Raw genomic sequence first — 21,757 nt, forward strand, 5'->3', positions numbered from 1 at the left:
AGTCACACAACAAACAAGGTAACAGAAGGGTGTAGGAAGTTAAAGAACCAAACACAAAGTCAGTCTGTAGGCCCGCAGTTGAGATAAGGCCTTGATCTGGTCCGGGTCAGCTCTCGGTACTTACTGCTTCTGACGTTCAAGCTGTGCAGGATCTCGGTTCTGTTCAGGGATTCATTAGGCACAGTCTTCGGTGCCAGTTGCCTTTTTAAAGTGGTCAGACATAGAGGGGTCAGGTCTGAAGAGTCTGACAGTTTGCTGCCCAAATCCTTTTCTTTTTTCTTTTTTTCTTTTTTTTATTTTTATTTTTTAAAGATTTTATTTATTTATTTGAGAGAGAAAGAATGAGAGATAGAGAGCACGAGAGGGAAGAGGGTCAGAGGGAGAAGCAGACTCCCTGCTGAGCAGGGAGCCCGATGCGGAACTCGATCCCGGGACTCCAGGGTCATGACCTGAGCCGAAGGCAGTCGCTTAACCAACTGAGCCACCCAGGCGCCCTCCTTTTCTTTTTTAAAGGGATTTAATCAGTTTTGGGTCCCTGCAGACCTCCTCTGGTTTTGCTCATTATCAGTTCCGGGGTGTCAGCCGACATTGGTCCTGGCGGTATCTCCTAGCTGCAATACCTTAACTGCTTGCATCGTTGTTTGACACGGGCTCCTGCTTGACATGAGAGACTCCGTTTTGCTGTCTACAAGGACATACCACAATCAAACTGCCAGAAACCAGTGGTAATAATGGATTCCTAAAACCAGAAGATAAAAATCATACTATTTCAAAGAGTAATTAGAATTAAGAATCACTATAGAATTTCTATTAGAAATTATGGAAGCCATAAGGAAAAAAGAAAACTGAAAACTAGAATTGTGTAGCCAAACAAATATCCCTGAAAAATAAAAATAGAGATTTTATTTTTCAGACTAATGAAAGCCAGGATATTTGTTGCCAAAACACTTATACTACAGTAAATCATAAAAACAGTTTTACAGGCAAATGGAAAATGACTCGACAGAAACTTCACCCTAGATTAAAAAAAAAAATTAAAGGTGCTAAAAATGATTAATAAATGTATAAGTATCATAGACGTATTTTCTCATTTAAAAAACTTTTTTAAATATAACTGATGGCTTAATGAAAAAACACATGGGATTTTGTTGCTTCACAAGATATAAAGAACTAAAATACATAATAATAACAAAGGATGAGAGGATGAAAGGAGTATACTATTAAAAGGTTCTTACAACGCCGCATGTATACTTTTTTCTCTAATTCAAGTGTAATTAACATACTCTCATATGGAGGTATACAGTGATAAGTTAAATATGAAGATTATAAATCCTAGAATGTCCGCAGTGATATAAAAGCAAGATCCAAGTATGTGCTGTCTCTATAACTGTGATATAAAAATAAACTCCCAAGTGTAATATAAATATGAACCCTAGTCCTGTGTATATGCACACAGAACTAGCTTAAAATACAGGGATACAATCAGTTACATGATGCAAATACTAACAAGAAGGAAGCTGCAGTGGCTGGATTAATACATATAAAGTAAAGAAAATATAGGAATAAAAAATGTCAGTGATAAGAGGGGATATTTCATAGTGACAGACATATGAAATCAGCAAGAAGGTCAAACTGAAGTGAATAGTCACTCAATAACATAAATAGAGACAACTGATTTTTGACAGAAGTGCAGAGTTATTTCAATAGAAAAATAATCTTTTAAATAAATAAGACTGGACCCATTGCTAGAAGAAAACATGAGAGAAAAATTATGATATATATGTATAAAAACCAAAAAGTATGATTAATAAAAGGAAAAATAATAGTAAATTGAACCTTATCAAAATTAAAAAGTTCTTATCTTTGAAAGAGATTGAAAACAAAAACCACAAACTTCCAAGAAATGTTTGCAAAACACATTTATAATCAAGGACTTGCAGTTAGAATATATAAAGAAGTTTCAAACTCGATAAGAAAATAAACAATCCAATAAACAAATAGGCAAAAGATTTGAACAGACACTTCACTAATATATATTTATATACTTATATCATCTGTGTTAAGAATGCAAACTAATTTACAGTGACAAAAAGCAGATTAGTGCTTGCCTTAAATGGAGGTGGGGGGAAATGAACTAAATAAGAGCACAGGAAATTTTTCAGGGTGTTAAATATTATCTTGATTTGTAGTGTATACATTGTCTTGATTGGAGTATATATATATATGTCAAAAAACATGAAACTGTGATAAAATGTTAAAGTGTATGACAGGGGCGCCTGGGTGGCGCATTCATTAAGCGTCTGCCTTCAGTTCAGGTCATGATCTCAGGGTCCTGGGATCGAGCCCCGCATCGGGCTCCCTGCTCCGCGGGAAGCCTGCTTCTCCCTCTCCCACTCCCCCTGCTTGTGTTCCCTCTCTCGCTGTGTCTCTCTCTGTCAAATAAATAAATAAAATCTAAAAAAAACAAAAACAAAAACTGCATGACAGTCTAGGAAATAAGAAAATATGAAAATCTAAATATAAGAGAGAGTTCATAATTAAATGCTAAATTCATCAGCATCAGCTAGAATAGGCAAGAATGAGAAAGAGCAATTTGGTTGCCATTATCAGAACGGGTTATATGAAAAATGTACTCAGAAAAAAAGAAGATATTCCTTCACGAGGAAACAACAGAGCTAAAGGGAGAAACGACATGTCCTATATAAAGTTTGAGTGAAGACACCTGAGTTCCAGCTTTTGTTTAATAATGAACAAAGCTTAATATCTTAGGCAATTGTCTTTGTTCTCATCAAAAACAGAAACAAAAACAAAAAAAACAACCACAAAACATTCTAAAACCAATCTCCAGGACAAGATCGACCTACACCTCTGTGAAAGAAGTGAAACTTCGCAGGTAGGAAATGCTCTAACATCTGTGTGGTAGGTGTTCTCACACCTGTGAGGGCTGCCAGAAATACCCAAAGGTAGAAAACCATGCAGATTAGAGAGTAATTTGGTAAGGGCCACGGTTATAGCTTATCTACAACAGTATAATTTGGTCAAATAGTGAATGCATTTTAGATTTTTATTCTTTTTTTTTAATTGAGGTATACTTGCCATATAACATTATATTAATTTTAGGTGTACATAAAACATAATGATTCAATATTTGTATATATTGCAAAATGATCACCACAATAAGTCTATTTAACATCTATCACCATACATATTTAAAATTTTTTCCTTGTAATGGGAACTTTAAATTAGCAACTTTCAAATTTGCAATGGAGTTTTATTAACTATAGTTACCATGTTATATATTATATCCCCATGATTTATTTAGTTTATAATGGAAGTTAAATCTTTTGACCCCTTTCACCCATTTTACCCAACCCCCAAGCCCCTCCTTTGGCAACTACCAATCTACAATCTATTCTTTGTATCTGTAAGTTCTTTTTTTTTTTTAATTCCATATATAAGTGAGATCATAAGGTATTTTTCTTTCTCTGTCTGGCTTATTTCACAAAGCATGATTCCCTCAAGTTCCACCCATATTGTCAAAAATAGCAGGATTTCCTTCTTTTTATGACCAAATAATATTCCATAGTGTGATTTGTGTGTGTGTGTGTGTGTGTGTGTGTGTGTGTGTGTGTGTGTTTATATCACATTTTCTGTATCTATTCATCCATCAATGGACACTTAGGGTTGCTTCCATGTCTTGGCTGTTGTAAATAATGATGCAATGAACATAAGGGTTGCAGGTCTTTTTAAGTGTTTTTGTTTCTTTCACGATAAATACCCAAGAGTGGAATTGCTGGATCATACTGATGTAGGCAGTCTGGGTCAGAGGACCCAGAGAGGGTTCCCACAGGTCCAGCCAAGAGGATTCCTGGCTACATGCAGGATAGAAATCAAATGCAAGCCAGCAGGAGGTGGGAGCAGAGTTTATTGAAGGTATAAAGAGTGCTAAGATACAGACAGAGTGTCTGGGAGACTCAGAAAGGAAAGGAGAGAGAGTCTCGTCTTTGCTTGATGTCTGGGGTTTTTACTGAGGATTGTGGTCTGATGTATGTGTCCTCCAGGCATCTGGTCAGAACAAAGATGAGTGCCCAGGTGTCTTTCATAAATCAATTATTCCTTGGAGCCTGGGGGTCTTGGCATCGAGATGTCTAGCTCCAGTGATTTGGAATGAGCATATGACTGGCTTTGTCCAGTTACTCTCACTTGGTCCTTCCTTAGATGTTATCTATTCTAAAGAAATCATTAACTTCTTATCACTTACAAGGAGGACATATACTCTGTGCATTATGAAACATGTATAAAGTGGGGGGTGCAGGTCCTAGCAAGAATAGAAGCAGAAAGGAGAAAAAAAAGCAGATTTTTATGGAGTCCTTCAGTTTTCCTATCTCAGTATGGTTAGGTTGTTGAAAAGAAATTATGTTAAAAGAATAGTTTTTAAAAGCCTCATGGAATAATGAAATGAATTGGACATTAAAACCTGACTACCTGGTTTCAATTCTGGATCCATGTCTATTTCTCCATTTCCTTAATCTTGATAATCTTCTATGGGCTTCATCTTTGATTTGAGATATGTCATCCATAGAGGCTGCTTTTAGGCAAACAGACTTGAGCAATGGAATATAGACAGGCCCATCAGGCGACCCACCTCAAAATATCCATAGGCCCTCACTGACCAATGGGTTACTTACAACCAGGCACAGTTACCAAAAAAGGGAGAATTCCATTCTGTGGCCATACTTCCTCATCTTTCACCTTAAACACAGTCCCCACCCATTGCCTCCTTGCAGACAACCTCTCCTCTGCTGTGCTGCCCACAGCTCCCCTTTGGAGTAGTCGAGAAACTTCTATCTCCTTCTACCTGCCTCAGGTGAATTCTTTCACCTCCTGCATTGTGGTATTCCACATGATAGTCACCCCACATATGGGGACCCCCATCTGATCAAGAGACACTGCAGTTGGGCACCACACCATCTATCTCAGGACTGTTGTAAGCATTAAATCAGACACTATGTAAGCGGAAAGAGTTAGTACTCTCCAGATAAAGACAGAAAGACATAGCTTTCCTGACATAAGAAAAGTCATTTTAGCCCCCAGCCATCTTGTGAAAGAATGTAAGAACAACCAGCCACTATCAGGCCAGGAGATAGTCTAACTGATGAGGGAGAAGAAGGCAAGCTGAGGGCAAAGCACAAGCTAACACCCCACCATATCCCCCAATTCCCAAGGTGGGATATATGTGACATTCCTCAGGCACTGCTGGCCATCCTAGAACAAAGGAAAGGGACAAACAAATGGTTAGCAGAGAGAAATCATAATCATGCAATACCCGAGTCTCAGTTTGTAACTGTCTTAATGATTCACAAGAAAAAAGCAGTCTCTAGAAACCTATACACTCAACATCACCCTCCCCTCCATAGGATAGAAAATCTTTTTTTTTTCTTTTTTTACATATAGCGTATTATTAGTTTCAGAGGTAGAGCACAGTGATTCATCAGTTGCATATAACACCCAGGGCTTATTACATCACATGCCCTCCTTAATGCCCATCACCCAGTTACCCCATCCCCCCACCCACCTCCCCTCCAGCAACGCTGTTTGTTTCCTAGAGTTAAGAGTCTCTTATGGTTTATCTCCCTCTCTGATTTTGTCTTATTATTTTTCCCTCCCTTCCCCTATGATCCTGTTTTATTTCTTAAATTCCACATATGAGTGAAATCATGTGATAATTGTCTTTCTCTGACTGACTTATTTCACTTAGCATAATACCCTCTAGTTCCATCCATGTTGTTGCAAATGGTAAGATTTCATTTTTTGATGGCTGAGTAATATTCCATTGTGTGTATGGAATAGAATATATATATGTGTGTGTGTGTGTGTGTGTGTGTGTGTGTGTGTGTGTGTGTATTCATCCATCGATGGACATTTGGGCTCTTTCTACAGTTTGGCAAATGTGGATATTGCTGCTATAAACATTGGGGTGTGGTGCCCCTTTGGATCACTACGTTTGTACAGGATAGAAAATCTTAATAATCAGTTACTCCTTACAACCCCAGTGTAGCTCTTTCTGCCCTCAGGTCCTGTCCCTGTGCTTTAACAAAATCACCTTTTTTGTACCAAAGATGTCTCAAGAATTCTTTCTTGTCTGTCAGCTCTGAACCCCAACACTCCAAACCACATATAATCTTATTCAAAAGTGAAGATGACCTGAAGCACACTCCTAAATTATCTTTGCAGGATCTAAACCCCTGTGAGCACTCAGATACGGGAACAACTGGAGCCAGAGAATCGATGATGCTGACCCTTGCCAACCCCCAAGACTTTGACCTGGATTCAGTCACCTTAAGATGACTTTTGGCCCAATTTTATGCAGTATTCCCCATTGCACAAGCCCCTTCATGAATATGTATGCACCCTTAGCTTAAAAATTCCTCAGTTTTGTTGTTCAGGGAGAGAGACACTGCTTTGGGAAAGATCCAGTGTTCTCTTTTACTTGTTGCAAGTAAAACCCTTCCTTTTCCTATTCTTCAACTTCTTTGATTGTGTCTTTTGACTCAGCACCCATCAAGAGACAAATGCAGTTTTGGGTAACAACTATACACGAAATGCTGGACATATTCTCTTATGTCCAGGCTTTCAGAAATATTAACTTGGCTTTTTGTTTGTCCTAAGTGAAATTAGACTATTATAGCCTAAGAGAGATGAGTGAAATAGTAGAGAAACTTGGAGATAGACATCAATTAAAAGGCCAATACCATAATTTTCAATGCTAGGATAGCCAATAACTTCACTTTTCTTGATAGTCAGCTTTATTATTTCATTGCTACTACTTTTTTTCAGATCCTTAGTAATTCATGCCACTACAATAATATCAAGACAAATCTTCTGATCCTATATCCATCCTCCTTAATGCATCCTACATACTACTGACATATTCATTTTTGAAACAACATCATGCCTTCCAAGCCCACATAAAAAGCTTTACCAGATCTTTAGTTTTCAACACTCCAAACCAAAATAAATACCTAGACTTCAAAAAAATCAAAGAGGCAATTCCAATCCAAGATGGTAACATGAAAGCTTCCTGAATGTACCTCCTCCCACAGATATAGCAAATCGACAGCTATACACACAGCCATTCCCTCTGAAAGAAATCCAGAAACTGGCTAGGTGGCTCCTAAAAATCAGATGAATGAGAAAATACCATCACCCACATCAAAATGGGTAGGAAAGGCTGAGACACACTCCTGACACAAACCCCACCACCTGCAAAACACCATACAATTGGGAAGAAACTCCCAACTTCTCCCTATGGTGCAAAGGGTTTGGACCCCACATTTGGGGCTCCAACTTTTTAAGACACCCACTGAAGGATGAGTGCCTCCTTTCCCACACAAAACACCTAGCTCTGAAAGCCAATGGGACTGTGTCCATGAAGCACACTAGACTATAACAAGTAAATAAATAGTTCTTAACAGGTAATAAGTGTATATGTACAAAATAAATTAAAATATTTAAATAAGAACCTTATTAAATGGATGAAGGAGAGTCAGGGGAATGGCAAGAGAGGCTAAGTGGTACAAGATTTTTTGAGGGCTGATTAATATGTTCTAAAATTACATTACAGTGATGGTTGCACAAGTCTGTAAATATTGAATCGATACACTTTAAATGGGTAAACTTTATGGTATATAAGCTATAGCTCAATAAAGCCGTAAAAAAATAGTCATTAAAATAAAAAGTTATTTTCAATAGATAAGCCAAACTGTAAACCCAACACGAAAAGAGAATTGTCGTATTTCATCAGTTCTAATATGCAGATATTGTTCACATTTTAACATCTCTGAAATCAGGATGCATCTTATAACCAAAGTTGGCTTATGATCACTATCATCCAGGCATCCTTATGATGAAATTGCCACTTCCTCGTGTCTCACATGTATGAATTTGCTCATATCTGTTCACTTGAGTTATGTACTTGTTTGTACTTCATGTATTTCATATTATTTCCATTTACAATATTTTCAAAATATTGCATTTATCATTATTTCATCTTCTTAGAGTCAAGGAAAGAGCGGCAGAGATGAAATTGGATATTAATGAGACAAATATCATTGTAAGCGGACTAGTAATAAGTGAATTTTTTTTTCAAAATAAAACAAAATCCCTTAAGAATTCTAGGCAAGATGATGACTGATGCTAGTACAAACTGCGAAGGGGATATTCTTACTGCTATTTTTGGTGATCAAGTAGTTTATTCTTGGTGCCCAAGATTCTCCAGTATTTTACTCATTTACCTATTTACCCATAATCCTAGTCTCATCCTCTTTTTCAAAAATTAGTATCTTAGTAGTAGAACCTAACAACAGAGCAGATTAAAGTTGAAGGAGGGTCTAAATTTTTCAAGGTGTCCACTGGGACTCCCATTATCACTCCGGAACTCCTTACTTGAATATTCACTACAGTTTCTGAGTCATTTAAGTTTTCACTGATGTTAGTCAACCAGCCTAAGGTAAATTGTTAAATGACCACTTGCATCTGCAACTGGAATCTAGAACATCATTTTCTGGTTTAAAATTAAGATTCTAATTTCATTTTTATAACTTTAAGAAGTTCCTTGCTTAATATATAATTTTTAGTCTTCATATTTTCTGATTCTGTCACCATTTTAGCATACAAGAGTTGAGATGGCAATAGTATCTTATATGTGGTTTTGCCAAAATCCATTTTTTTTCCAATTTTGTACTAATATAAATAAATTGGTCATGTTTTTGCGAGGTTTTCAAAAAATTCATACAAATGTTTCCAGTAACTTTTGTAAAAATAGATTATAGGAAATTTTCATCTTCCTAATTTGAGGTCAGAATTTTTTTTACACATGTAATCTATCTTTATAACCTACATAAGTCATATTTTATTTTCCATACTAACATCCTAGTGAATATTGCAAAATAAAAGAAGGAAAATAGGAATATACTTGGGCAAATAATATACTGAGAGTCAAAATCATAAATACCTTATCATTCAAGAACTTGGGGAAATAGAATTTTTCAGGTTTTGTTTTTGTTTTTTCTGTTTTTTTGCCTAACATATCAGGTATGAAGAAAATAAAAACAACACAAAATAAATGCATCTTAAATACTTACTGGTGGTTATGTATTTAGCTCAAAACTTTTGTTTATGAATTTTGCTCCTTGTAGAATCACTGGAAAATTGTGGGACAGAAACCTGAAAGGAAGAAAGAATCATATGTTGAGCATAAACCCTGGAGTGTCTCACTCAGCAAAGAAACACTTCTCAGCCAGCCACAAGTGTTTACCACATGACCATGAGTGTCTGATGACAGTCCATGGTTGGCCCATCCCGCGGTTTATTGGTTTCTCAAATACTTTACACAATGAATGCACTTTCTCCAAACTTCTCCACCCATGATGAAGAATTTTTGTTACTGTATTCCTCAAACATCATCTTTACTCCAAAATAAGGATATGGGTTTTTAGTTGCCTTGCTCTTCTGATGATCTTACATTTTGTTATTTTTCTTTTCCTACTTCATAAAAGTTTCCTCCAAGAAATATCAATTACATGATTGATGGCAGCTAATGGGAATGTAGGTCCATATGTGGGAGCAGGGGAAAGTAATAACATGTTATCCAATGGACACATTCCCTAACCTCATCACTACTGGTACCACAAAAAATTATCACCAGAGTAAAGAAAAGTAAACATTTACTGAGGAGTTTTCTTAAAAAGATTCTGTGCTAGTTCAAGAAATCCATAGAATAAAAATGTATTTAGTCTATGAAGCTCCAGACAAAGAAATACCTAGTTTTAAAAAGTTTTCCATCAGTTGGAACAATGGATAAAGGTATAAAAATGCCTGCTGCACTGGTTAGAACACATGTTGGTGAGTCATGACTCAGCAGTTAGGACTTCATCTTTGTGTTCTAGGCATTGCCTTTCTATTTATACTGAGGATCTTTTATTCTAGTCCTTCAGGGAAAGGATCTGCATCTAATTGCTGACACTTTCTTTCTTAAGGCAAAACGATAAATCTCTCTGTGCACCTGTATCTTACCTTGAAATTATTAAAGAGATTAAATGACATTACATATATGAAGAATGCAGCATACAGGTATTTAAAGAATGTTACTTTACCTCCTGTTGGGGAACTTGACAGACTTATTGCACCAAAGTCACAGACTAGGCTCAGGACAGATCCTTTCCTTCCTGAAAATCTCAAATTTCTTTTATCTTTATGGTTTCTAGACTGTGTTTCTTCAATCCATCTTGTCCTTGTTAATTCATACCTTTATGGAAGAGGCATGAGGACAAAGGCTATAGAAGAGGAGAGCAACAGTTGGAAGTTGAGAAACTATTGGAATAGTAGTGACCTGCCTAGCCTATCAGAAAATGCCAAACACCATCAGTCGGGAAAGCCTAGAAGAGACACCAAAGCTCAGAAAGACCTAGGAAATGAAAGCACAGATTTGGACCTCCTGATAAGAACATCAGGATCTGGAAGATAATAGATCAGTGCTTTCACTAACAACAGTTCAATATTTTTCAACCCTAAAAGCTATACCCTGTCAAGCCATCCATCAGTTGTAAGAGGAAAATAATGACATTTTGGAGCATGCTAATGCTCAAAGTATTTTCCTCCCATGGATCCTCAGTCAGGAAGTTACTAGATAATATGTTATATTGTACAAGGAAATTAGCCAAGGAAAAGGAAGACATGGAATTAGGAGTTGGGGAAAAGTACAGAGGGGGGTCAGGGATGCCCCAGGTGACGTGAAAGAAGATCTAGAATAAAAGCCTTTCAGGGGGTCTGGATAATTGTGAAGCAGAAAAATAAGAGCTCCACATAGAATCTCTTCTTAAAAAGGATGAAATAGATTAAAGGCCTCATGTGCCTATAGACAAGAAAAGTGAATCAGACTTCATCAGAGAATTTGCATGTTAATTCTGTACGGATATTACTAAGCTAAGAAAAAATAAGCAATAATTCCATGAAACAAATTTTTTGTTCAAGAAAAGTAATCATGATCAGTAACTTAACTATGAATTATAATTATATATTTATAGTTTATAACAAGGTGGGAATGCCAATCTAATAAAAATTAGGATGAGACTCCTCCAGAGAAAGGGGTTGGGAAAAAGTATATGCATGTGAGGAGGAGAAAAGCTGGGCCATAAGAGTTTGATCCTATTTTCTGTTGTATGAAATCAATTAAGTGTCCCCAACCAAAAACCCAGCAAGTAACAGTATCAGAATGTTACTAAGTAATAGGGATTCAAGTGCCAAGAGAAGTCACTAGACTAGTTGAAACTGTTTGTAGAGTAGGAACTGGGAGGAAGAAGAAGAGACTATTATATTTGAAACTTAACATTCTTAGGATAGATAGATAGTTCTTACAGATATTCCAGATCTCTAATTGAGACATAATGGAATTATTCCTCCCTTATAGTCCTTCTTCTCAGACATCTTCCTAAGTAGCCATAGACTGAATTACCTAGCTCCTTGCTACTTGAAATGCAGGCCCCAGACCAGGAACATCAGTATCACTTAAGAGCTTGTTAGAAATGCAGAATGTTAGGACTCATCTAGACATACTGAATGGAAATTTGCATTTTAACAAAATCCCTGTGCACATTAAACTTTGAGAAGCATTGGTCTAGATCACTCTGCATTAGCCCCCTCATCTCTAGGTAAAATGTTTAGTCCTCTCTCATACCTTGCTCTGTCTCTACCCTTCTGCAAATCTCAAAACCAGCAATTATCCCATTACAGTTTTCAACTTTGGTACTTTTGACATTTGGACCAGAAAATTCTTTGTTGTGGGGACTATCCTGTGCACTCTAGGATGTTTACATCCTAGATGTAAACATTCTGGGCCTCTACCAACTAGATGCCAAACTCCCTACCCATAGTGACAACCAAAATTTTCTCCAGACATTACCAAATGATCCCTGAAGGGTAAAAATTGGCCCCAGTTGAAAATCTCGGCACTATAGAATGAATCTTGAGGTAGGGCATAAGGTGGCACGATCCTCAGGGTGAAGTGCAATCAGAATTGGGAGAAGTGACAGGGTGCCTGGGTGGCTCAGTTAGATAAGCAACCAACTCTTGATTTGGGCTAGGGTCATGATCTCAGGGTCATGAGATTTAGACCCCCTCCAGCTCTGCTTGTGTGTGGAGCCTGATTAAGATTCTCTCCCTCCCTCTCCCTCTGCCCTTCCCCACTGCTGGTGTGTGTGTGTGCTCTCTCTCTCTCTCTTTAAAAAACAAACAAAAAAAGAATTGGGAAAAGTGAGTTGAGAGGCAGAGAGAACCATAGTTTGAAAAGGAATATTAAACACTAAAATATGGGGCACCTGGGTGGCTCAGGCAGTTAAGCATCTGCCTTCGACTCAAGTCATGGTCTCAGGGTCCTGGGATCAAGCCCTGCATTGGGCTCCTTGCTCAGCAGTGAGCCTGCTTCTCCCTCTGCCTGCCGCTCGCCCTGCTTGTGCGCTCTCTCTCATCAAATAAATAAAATCTTTAAAAAAAAAAAACACTACAAAAGTAATTTTATATTTGAAATAAAATACCTGTGGTTTAAAATATATACTATTGACAGTAAAGCACCTGAACATTTCTTTGAGGATAGGCAGAAGATTCAAAACTCCTAAGTTAAATCCATCTCCTTTGGGTCCTAGGGCTCTTATAAGCATGCTTGCATTTTTGAAATTCCTATTGACTTAGAAATATTTGGGTAATATGTTCCAAATTTCAAAGTTATTTTGCAAAGAAATGGTCTCAAAATTGCAAAGAATATACCCTTAAATGTGTGAAAAGAGAAAAGATACCTGAAAACTTGTGTTTTTTTAATTAAAAAAAGTTTTTAAAAAATCCAGATTTATATATGGATCAACACCTGCACCTTTACTCAGTTCATATGTGAAGCGGCATCCTGAGGGAAGAGTGACAGTAGGACCATCAGTCATTTGTGTTGAAATGTATTACTGTTTAGATGGGCTGCAGGTAAATGGTTTATGGGTACCATTACCTTTTCTCACCTAAACAGGCCTTCTAAATGGGAAAGAGACTTGAAAAGATACTCCTAGTATTGCAGGCCCAAAGGAACAACAGCAAAATGCTAGACTTGACCTGCCTCCTACTCCTAGTACAATTTCTTAACCACCCACATAGTGCAATTAAGAAAAAAAAAAGAAAAATGTGGACAAAAATTTGAAGGAAAATGGCAATTTTATGAGGACTATTTAAAATATGAATTCATATAAACTTGTATTAATGACAAACCTTTCAAGTATATATTATCCTGGGAATACAGTTAATTATTTGTGTGTGTGTGTGTGTGTGTGTGTGTGTGTGTATAAAACTAAGACATATATTTACATATAGCAGAACTATCACAAGTGTGTGTGTGTGTGTGTGTGTGTGTGTGTGCACCTTAAGAAACTCTAAAGTGTAGCAACATAAATTTGTTGGACCCATGCCTGTGGAATGAAAGATTAGTCCAGGGAATTCTCCAAAGTAACATAGGAATAGTCTAGTTACCTGGTGTTTTCTAATCAGATGGTGTTTCTTTCAATTGGAGGGGTTGTACTTATAAAAATTTCTCCAAATAAAATCACCATTGATGATCTGGAAAGCAATCTAATTTATTCATCCTGCTTTACAACAGGAAGTGGTTTGAACAAAATTGAACTTCAATGTTACCAGATCTAGAAAGTCTAGAGCCTGCTGCACAGAAAATGTAAGGAAAGACAGTCTTGTCGAAGTGTTGAATGGATGGCTTGTTATCCTGATTCCCCTCTAGATATGGCTCATCATACAAGTCAAACAACTGTATGATTCAAGTCAGAGTTAGAGTCCACACCAATATCCAACTAATGCCCTCTTTGTAGTCCTACAGATGTCTGGGTTAAAATAAATACTGTTCTACTTTGAAACTCTGGAAATTCCTAATTCCAAACCTCAATTCTTAATTGTTAGGTATAAAACTTTTTATTCATAGATTTTTCTTCTTCATCTGTAGAACATCTCCACTTGTTATAATATTGCTTTAATAAACAAAAATAAGCATGTCCCTAATTGGGAAGGCCCATGAAACCAAATAAATGATGAGAGGGAAAAAGAAACATTTTTTATTTATTCAAAAATAAAGATATTCTTGGGGCGCCTAGATGGCTCAGTCGTTAAGCGTCTGCCTTCCGCTCGAGCCCGCATCAGGCTCCCTGCTCCACGGGAAGACTGCTTCTCCCCCTCCCACTCCCCCTGCTTGTGTTCCCTCTCTCGCTGTGTCTCTCTCTGTCAAACAGATAAATAAAATCTTAAATAAATAAATAAATATATATATATATTCTTTAAGTTAACACTAAATTTTCACACCTTATCAAATGCCTACTACAAACCAAATACACTGCTAAACAGAGGGTACAAAAACACAATCCCTAGCCTAAGTATCAACGAATTGATACAGGAATGGACAATTTTGCGATGAGCCAGATGATAAAAAGACTTTCCCATACACAAAATTTTTGTCATTTGAATAGTCTGAAAGAAGAAAGGCAATAATCCAGTTTGACAAACATATATATGGGAAGCTGTAATGAAGGAAGGGAAGGAAAGGAACAAGAAGAAGAGATGGCCAAGCTGGAACCTTGATAAAACCACAAAGAATTCAGCATGGAAGACACACAGTGTTTATGCAGAAAGGAGTAGAAGGGGACAGACTTTGAAGCCTCCTGTGAGCTAAACTCCAAAGCTGTAGAATTCATCCATGATGACTGGATATTGAAAGATTTTAAGCAAAGAAGATGGATGGGATCCAGATAAACAATACATTCTCTTGGAAGCTGGCTTAGAAGTCTGGCTTCTAAATTATTTTTGGTTCCCCTGGTAATACTCCCACAGTAAATGATTTACTATAATTACAGATGATTTGAGCATATTTTGAGACATTAATCTTTGTTAATTTGTATTATATATACATTAAACACAGAACAAACAACAAAAAATTCTTCTAGACCTAGAGAAGGAGAAGGGGTTGAGTATGGGTTGGAGAGCTAGCCCAAGAATTGCATGGAAACATCACAGAGGCAATAACCAGACCTGCAGACGGATGGGGGATGTCTCAGGGCAGCCTGTATAGACTGATGTAGAGTTCTTAATCCAAGCGAGGAGGAAGAGTAAGTTATACACAAAACCAGCAGAATGAAGAGTCAAAAACATTGATTAATTTTTGTTTTAATTATAAATAAATCAAATCATATCTTTTGAATGCACACTTCTCGCTTCCTCTAAATTGCAAATGCTGGTAAAAGTGAAGGTTATATCTATGTTGATCACTGTTGTAATACTAAGATTGATTTTAGCACATAATAAATCCAAAAAATACTATTTTAATAAATAAATATAAGAATAGATGATCCCTTTCAAAAATAATTCTGGAAGGAATGTGGAGATGAACTAGAAAAGGATAATTCAAGGTTTGCCTATTGAGTTATGTTCTGGAGAGGAGAGGAGGTTCTCAACTAAGTGAGTAGAAATAAAGAGGGATATTTTCAAGAAATATTTATAAGGTAAATTTAGATATTGGTTTACAATTGGAAATTGAAAATGAGGGTAAGAGAAAAGTCAAGAATAATATCTGAGTAACTATCTGGAAATAGTGATGTTGCTATTCATTGAGCTAAAAAAACAGGAAGAAGAAACAGTTCTCAAAGCAAAATAACTAGTAATTGACTTGGTTTAGGTGACTATGGCACACTCTGGTAGAGGTTCCCAATAGATTTGCCAAAATCTCAGAACAGTGTTTTGGCCTGGAATTTCATATTTAGTTGATAGTTCCAACAAATAGATCACTCAGAAAGATAGTGTAGAACTGCATTGTTCAATATGGTAGCTAATATCTACATTTGGGTATTTAATTTCAATCAAATTAATGACAATTTAATAAACATTAAAATTCAGTTACTCAGTCACACTGGCATATTTCAAGTCCTCAATAGCCACATGTTGCAAGTGGCTACCATATTGGACAATACAGAGAATATTTCCACTTCTACGGTCACATCTATGACATTGTCATCACCTGGCCATGCCAAATCATCTGTGAAATTATAAATTCCAACATTTTACTATCTGATCAAGCATTCTATCTCTCTAGCTTTCCTCATTCCCTTCCTTGCTGGTATAACTGCTTTAAAAAACAAAAACAAAAACAAAAACTTCACCTTATTTTCCCCTTCCATCTTTTCCTACTCCATAGTGATCCTTCTTATCATATAACCTCCTTTACACTCTCCATTCAGCCTGGACTTCATAATCCATTATTCCTTTTCTAATACCTGCAATGTTCTCACACCCTAGTCTTTTTTCCAAAATGCCTGCAAGCTTTCAATATTGCTATCAATTCCCGAACATACCTCTGCACCCACACCTGGGTGCTGAGTGCTGCCAGAATAATCATAGGGATCTGCATTTGGTGCCACCATAAAGCAATGGTCTTAGACCCCAGCCAGGTCTTTAGCCCTGCTAAGCACTATTCCTGGCCAAATTCCTTTCCCATTTTCCCCAGTGGCTGTAATAAATCTTTGCACCTCTTCTTAAGTCTTTTACTCCACCACCAGTACTTATTTCAATAATGATCTTGCCTCCTAATTCCCTGAGAAAATCAAGGCCCTCAAGCATGATCTCCCTGAGCTTCTTGCTCCCTATATTATATGTGGAGCAAATTTTCTTCCTTTTCCACCAGCCTCGGGGGGTGGGGGGGGGGGGATGTTTTATGCTTCTCCCAGGTTCATTTCTTTGTCTCGCAATCTAGTAAGATAATCATTTGCTCAGTCGTTATTTTCATATGTTCTTTCTCTTTTAGCATCTGTTCTAAAGCCTGTAAACATTCTTATTTCTATTTCATACTAATAAATATCCTCCTGGCCCATGTATTTCTCCCTGCTGATGTTCTTTCTCATACTTTTCCTTTAAATCCAAGATTCTTATATAATCGTCCGCCCTTAACTCTATTCCTTTCCTCTCATTCATTAACTTCTGCTCCCCTTGTCCAGTGACACACGTTGGTAATACGGACTCTTCTTAACCCTTAGGCTCCCCAGTAAAGAACGAAAGGAGATGAAACTTCACCTATCTTGAAGGTGATATCATATCATATGAGGTTTAGAGTATCTGACCTTCTTAATGAGGTCCTCTAATCACTTTGCTTTCATAATGCCACCCACTAAAAGGCAGTTTCTCATCCAGTTTACCCTCTCCTCTTACTTCTCTCCCATCATTGCTTCTTAGTCACCTTCAGGCTCCAGTTTTATTTGGAATTACTCCTTCCTATGACTTTTCATTTCAGTAATACCAATCAACCTGCCATCCCTTGAACAGTTAATGCCATTGTGTGCCTTGGACCCTTGTCCTTGATCTTTTCTCCCCAGTGTTTCATTTGCATTTTTTTCTGCTAAAGACCAGCTCAAGTATTAGTTTCTCCAAGGGGCCTGCCTTAACAACCTCAGGCTAAGTTGGAGGGCTATCTCAAGGGTTTCCATAATACTGTGTGTATATTTTCATCTCCATACTCAATTTTCACATTTTTAATAGCCTTGCAATTATTTGCCTGTTTCTTTGATTAGGCCATTAACTTTTAAAGACAGTTGGTATTCCATGAGTCTCTGCAGCCTTATCAAAGAAATCAGAGTACCTGGGATATAACAAGTGCCCACTGAAACTATGGAATGTGTGAAGTTAATTTAATAAGGTGGAATAGTTTAGTAATAACGGGAAGCTACTAGAAGTTTTTGCATGGAGGAGTTATCTGATTTAACAAGTATTTTGTGACATTAAATCTGGAAGTAATGAAACAAAAATTTGAGTGAAAAAGAGTCAGAAAAGCAGCATCAGAGGCAGGATATCCTGGGAGGAGAGATAGTACTGTCACACAGGACAAGAGGCAAGAGATTTCCAAGGATTAAGTAATAGTCAGCAATATTCCTGTAACAAGGCCAGAAAAGACAGGCAGAAAACAGACTGTGATAGAATGGCCCCCTGCAGAGCCCGTGCAAATTTTTTGTTCAAGAAAAGTAATCATGCCCCAAAACCTGTGACTATGTTACCCTACACAGCCAAAGGGGCTTTGCATGTGTGATTAGTTAAGGGTCCTAAAATGGGGAGATTATCCTAGATTACTCTGATGGATCCAATGCCATCATAAGGATCCTTATAAGAGCAAGCAAAGGGGATCAGAGTGAGAGGCATTATGTGACATTAGAAGTCACAGGGATGCAGGGCCGCAAACTAAGGAATGCAGGCAGTCTCTAGAAGATGAAAAAGGCAAGGAAAGAATTCACCCCTAGAGTCTTCAGAAGGAACACAGGCCTGGCAACTGAGTTTTAGACTCCTGAACTCCGGAACTGTAAGAGGATACATTTATGTTGCTTTAAGCCACTGTTTTGTGACATTTTGTTGTAACAGCAATAACTCAGTTGTTGGGCGTCTGCCTTCGGCTTAGGTCGTGATCTCAGAGTCCTGGGATCGAGCCCCGCATCAGGCTGCCTGCTCCTCGGGAAGCCTGCTTCTCCCTCTCCCACTCCCCCTGCTTGTGTTACCTCTCTTGCTGTGTCTCTCTCTGTCAAATGGATAAATAAAAACTTAAAAAAAAAGAAAAGAAAAGAAACAATACACAGACACTGAGAGAGTAAAAGGGTTAAGTCATAAGGGGAGACAGTGGGTGTAAACCATATGGGTGAAAAAGCCTCTTAGTGAATGAAATATAAAGTAAGATAAACATTTGGGAAAACAAATCCTAGAGCCTTTTCTTCACAGGAGAGACTTTAGATTTTGAAGAAAAACAGTGTGTGCGCAGGGTTGAATTTCTAATGGAAACAGAAAAGAACACTGTCATGAGCACACCTACCAACATGCTTACTTTGTGGCAGCCACTCACAGTCATGGCCCTTCCCACTTTACAGAAGCATCACAGTAAGTCCTTAAACTATTTACTTTATGAGAAAATTATGAAAGGAAGATTAAATAATTTGCCCAGGCTATACACATTATGAATTGTGGGGCAGGACTGATAACAAAGTCCATGCTATCAACCCCCCAAAAGACAGAAAAGGTTAGCCCTGCTGTCAAGTGCTGACTCCCTGTCCTTCGAGTTGGGAGGGGAGGAAGCAAAAAATGGGTGAAGAATTAGATGTGCTTTGGATATAAAATAAAGAAGATGAAAATGTACTTAGCAAAATAAGAAAAAAAATTTATGAGCCAACTTTTAAAGTGTGAGGTCAAGATAAAAATATTTTCCCACTGAATCACAATTTTCAATCAACTCTTTGATTATGTTTATACAGTTCTAACAACTGCTGAATGGTCAAGAGTTTCAGTTAAACCAAATTTTCAAGTTCTTCCCTTAAAAGAGAAAAAAAGTCAGAAACAAAGTTATCATATCAGAGTGTTCAGGTTGAATCTAAGTCAAAATAAATTACATTTCTAGTGAGTTTCAAAAGTACAAACTATTTTCTCACATCTGTAAGCAATAGATTTTACTCAGTGTGAGAAAATCCAACCTATTTAGCAGAACACAGCGTAAATTGACTTATCTGAATGGTATTTTGTGCTTCTAATTTGGGAAGGTTCTTGGTTTAACAATTTGTCTGAGTCCAAAAAAGGAAAAGACTACAATAAGAATTGGGTAAGTACAGAGAATTGATACACAGATATTTTCAGTAAGAATTTTTTTTAAATGTTTAAAATCTACACTTTCTTAAATATTCACAAATAATTCTAACTTTTAAACAATTAGATTAGATTCGTTTAACAAATATGGGGTCGTTGGATTTGGGCTAATTTTTGAAGACAATTTAAAATGCAGATCAATGAGAAAGACAATGTAAGTTGGGAAAACATTTCAAATGAACAGGCCACTTTGAGCAGTTGTATAGAAGTAATAATAAGATTAAGGCTTTCAAGGAAACTGTTGTATAACAGAATCAAAATTTATACTGAATTAGAAAGAACAGAATTATCTTTTGAAGAAGTGAAATTATGATATAGACAACAAATATAAAAAGATGCCCCAAAGTTTATATGAAAAGGAAAAAGCTTAACATTATAATGTAAATGGAGGATGGAGAACAGAAGTGCAAACAAAGAATGACAGGTGCTCCTGTAGAGAAATGGAGTAAGTGAACCAGAAATAATATCCAAAGATATAATGAAGAAAACATCGCTGAGTTTTAAAAAATTACCTAAGCATACAGGTGAAGATGTTTTATTATATTCTGAGGGGAAATGACAATGAAAAAGACCCTCAAATTAGATACAGCCTGGAAAAATAGCCTATCTAATAATACTAAAAGTATACTTTCATGCATCTATGCAGCAACTGAAATTTTCAAAAAATGTGAGGATCTATTTAAAGAACAAAACTCAAGATCTCCCCAAGCAGCTTTCAAAATTCAGGTAACAAGAGAGAAAGTTTTAGCACAAACATTGAATGCATGTGATTGTGGTTATCCAGCCAGACTGGAGTTTATCTCAGACAACAACAAAATTTCAGATACTTAAGGACTCTGAAAATATATCTCTTCTGTAACCTTCTTGAATAAAATAGAATTTTTACGCCAACCACATAAGAATTGCATTACCTTCTTATACATCCTTATATAGCCCTTCCTGAAATAACTGTTTGTGGATATTATTTCTCACGCATCATCCATTCTCAAGCGAGTGCTATATTCATACTACAAGTTTGCTCACAGATTATCTGATCAAGACTGGCTCTAGATCACTATCTGCTGACAAGTTTGCTCACAGATGATATCATAACTATTGGCTCCAGATCACTATCTGCTGACATGGATGCTTGCTCAAATCTATTGTCAGAGCCCATTTTACATCCAGTCCTAACTGGAGCTCTGTTTATGTGCAGTGCTCTCATTTCTCTTGCCTCCAACCTGTCTGTCTTCTACTCTGTCTTACTCTAGCCATAGGCTTTCTGCTGGTATTGGTGGCAGGGCTGAGTCTGTGGTGGTGACCTCTTCTAGGTCAAGTCCTCTGTGCTCCTACAGCACCTGTATTCCTCCACCAAAGGGCTTATGAGAGTACAACTAACTGCTTGTTAAATGTCTCCCATTGTTCCTACCACACTCACACAATCATTATAGATCAGTGCCCTGAAGAGCCCCTGAAATACAGAACATACTAAAAAAATTTTAATACCTGTATGAAAAGTAGCTGCTAGCCAGATGTTATTTAATTTTTCTTTTTAGTTGACAGAGACTTCAATAGCTCGTGTGATATGACAGAATTTGTGCCTCTGTTGCCCCTAATATAGTATATATTAAACAATGTCCTCATTATTGGACCCAATGGTGGCTAATTTGTTACTATCATTTACTCACACAGAAATCTTTTTCCTTTGATTGAAAAATACTATATTCCTAATATAATTAGGCCCCAGTATGTCTCTTACATGTAGCACTCAAGTTACATCGTTCAAAAGTTGCTTTTTGTTTTGTTTTGTTTCTTTTTAAATGAGAGATAGAGAGCACGAGAGGGAAGAGGGTCAGAGGGAGAAGCAGACTCCCCGCTGAGCAGGGAGCCCGATGCGGGACTCAATCCCAGGACTCCAGGATCATGACCTGAGCCGAAGGCAGTCGCTTAACCAACTGAGCCACCCAGGTGCCCCTCGTTCAAAAGTTTTGATAACTTAGTCAATTCTGACCATGTTAAATGCAAGCACACAATT

The 21,757-nt window shown here is 37.2% G+C and overlaps 1 long non-coding RNA gene across 1 annotated transcript in view; it reads right to left on the reverse strand.

Moving 5' to 3' along the window:
• Nucleotides 1-5,135: 5,135 nt before the first annotated feature.
• Nucleotides 5,136-21,757, reverse strand: part of LOC113920693 — a 222,454-nt gene continuing 205,832 nt past the window's right edge. The window contains exons 3-4 of the long non-coding RNA XR_003519346.1: nucleotides 9,144-9,225; nucleotides 5,136-5,265 (exon numbers count right to left, since the gene is read on the reverse strand). This is a non-coding gene — a long non-coding RNA (uncharacterized LOC113920693). The remainder of the gene's footprint in view (nucleotides 5,266-9,143; nucleotides 9,226-21,757) is intronic.

The sequence above is a fragment of the Zalophus californianus genome, chromosome 3 (genome assembly GCF_009762305.2).
Source record: "Zalophus californianus isolate mZalCal1 chromosome 3, mZalCal1.pri.v2, whole genome shotgun sequence".
Taxonomy (NCBI): Eukaryota; Metazoa; Chordata; class Mammalia; order Carnivora; family Otariidae; genus Zalophus; species Zalophus californianus.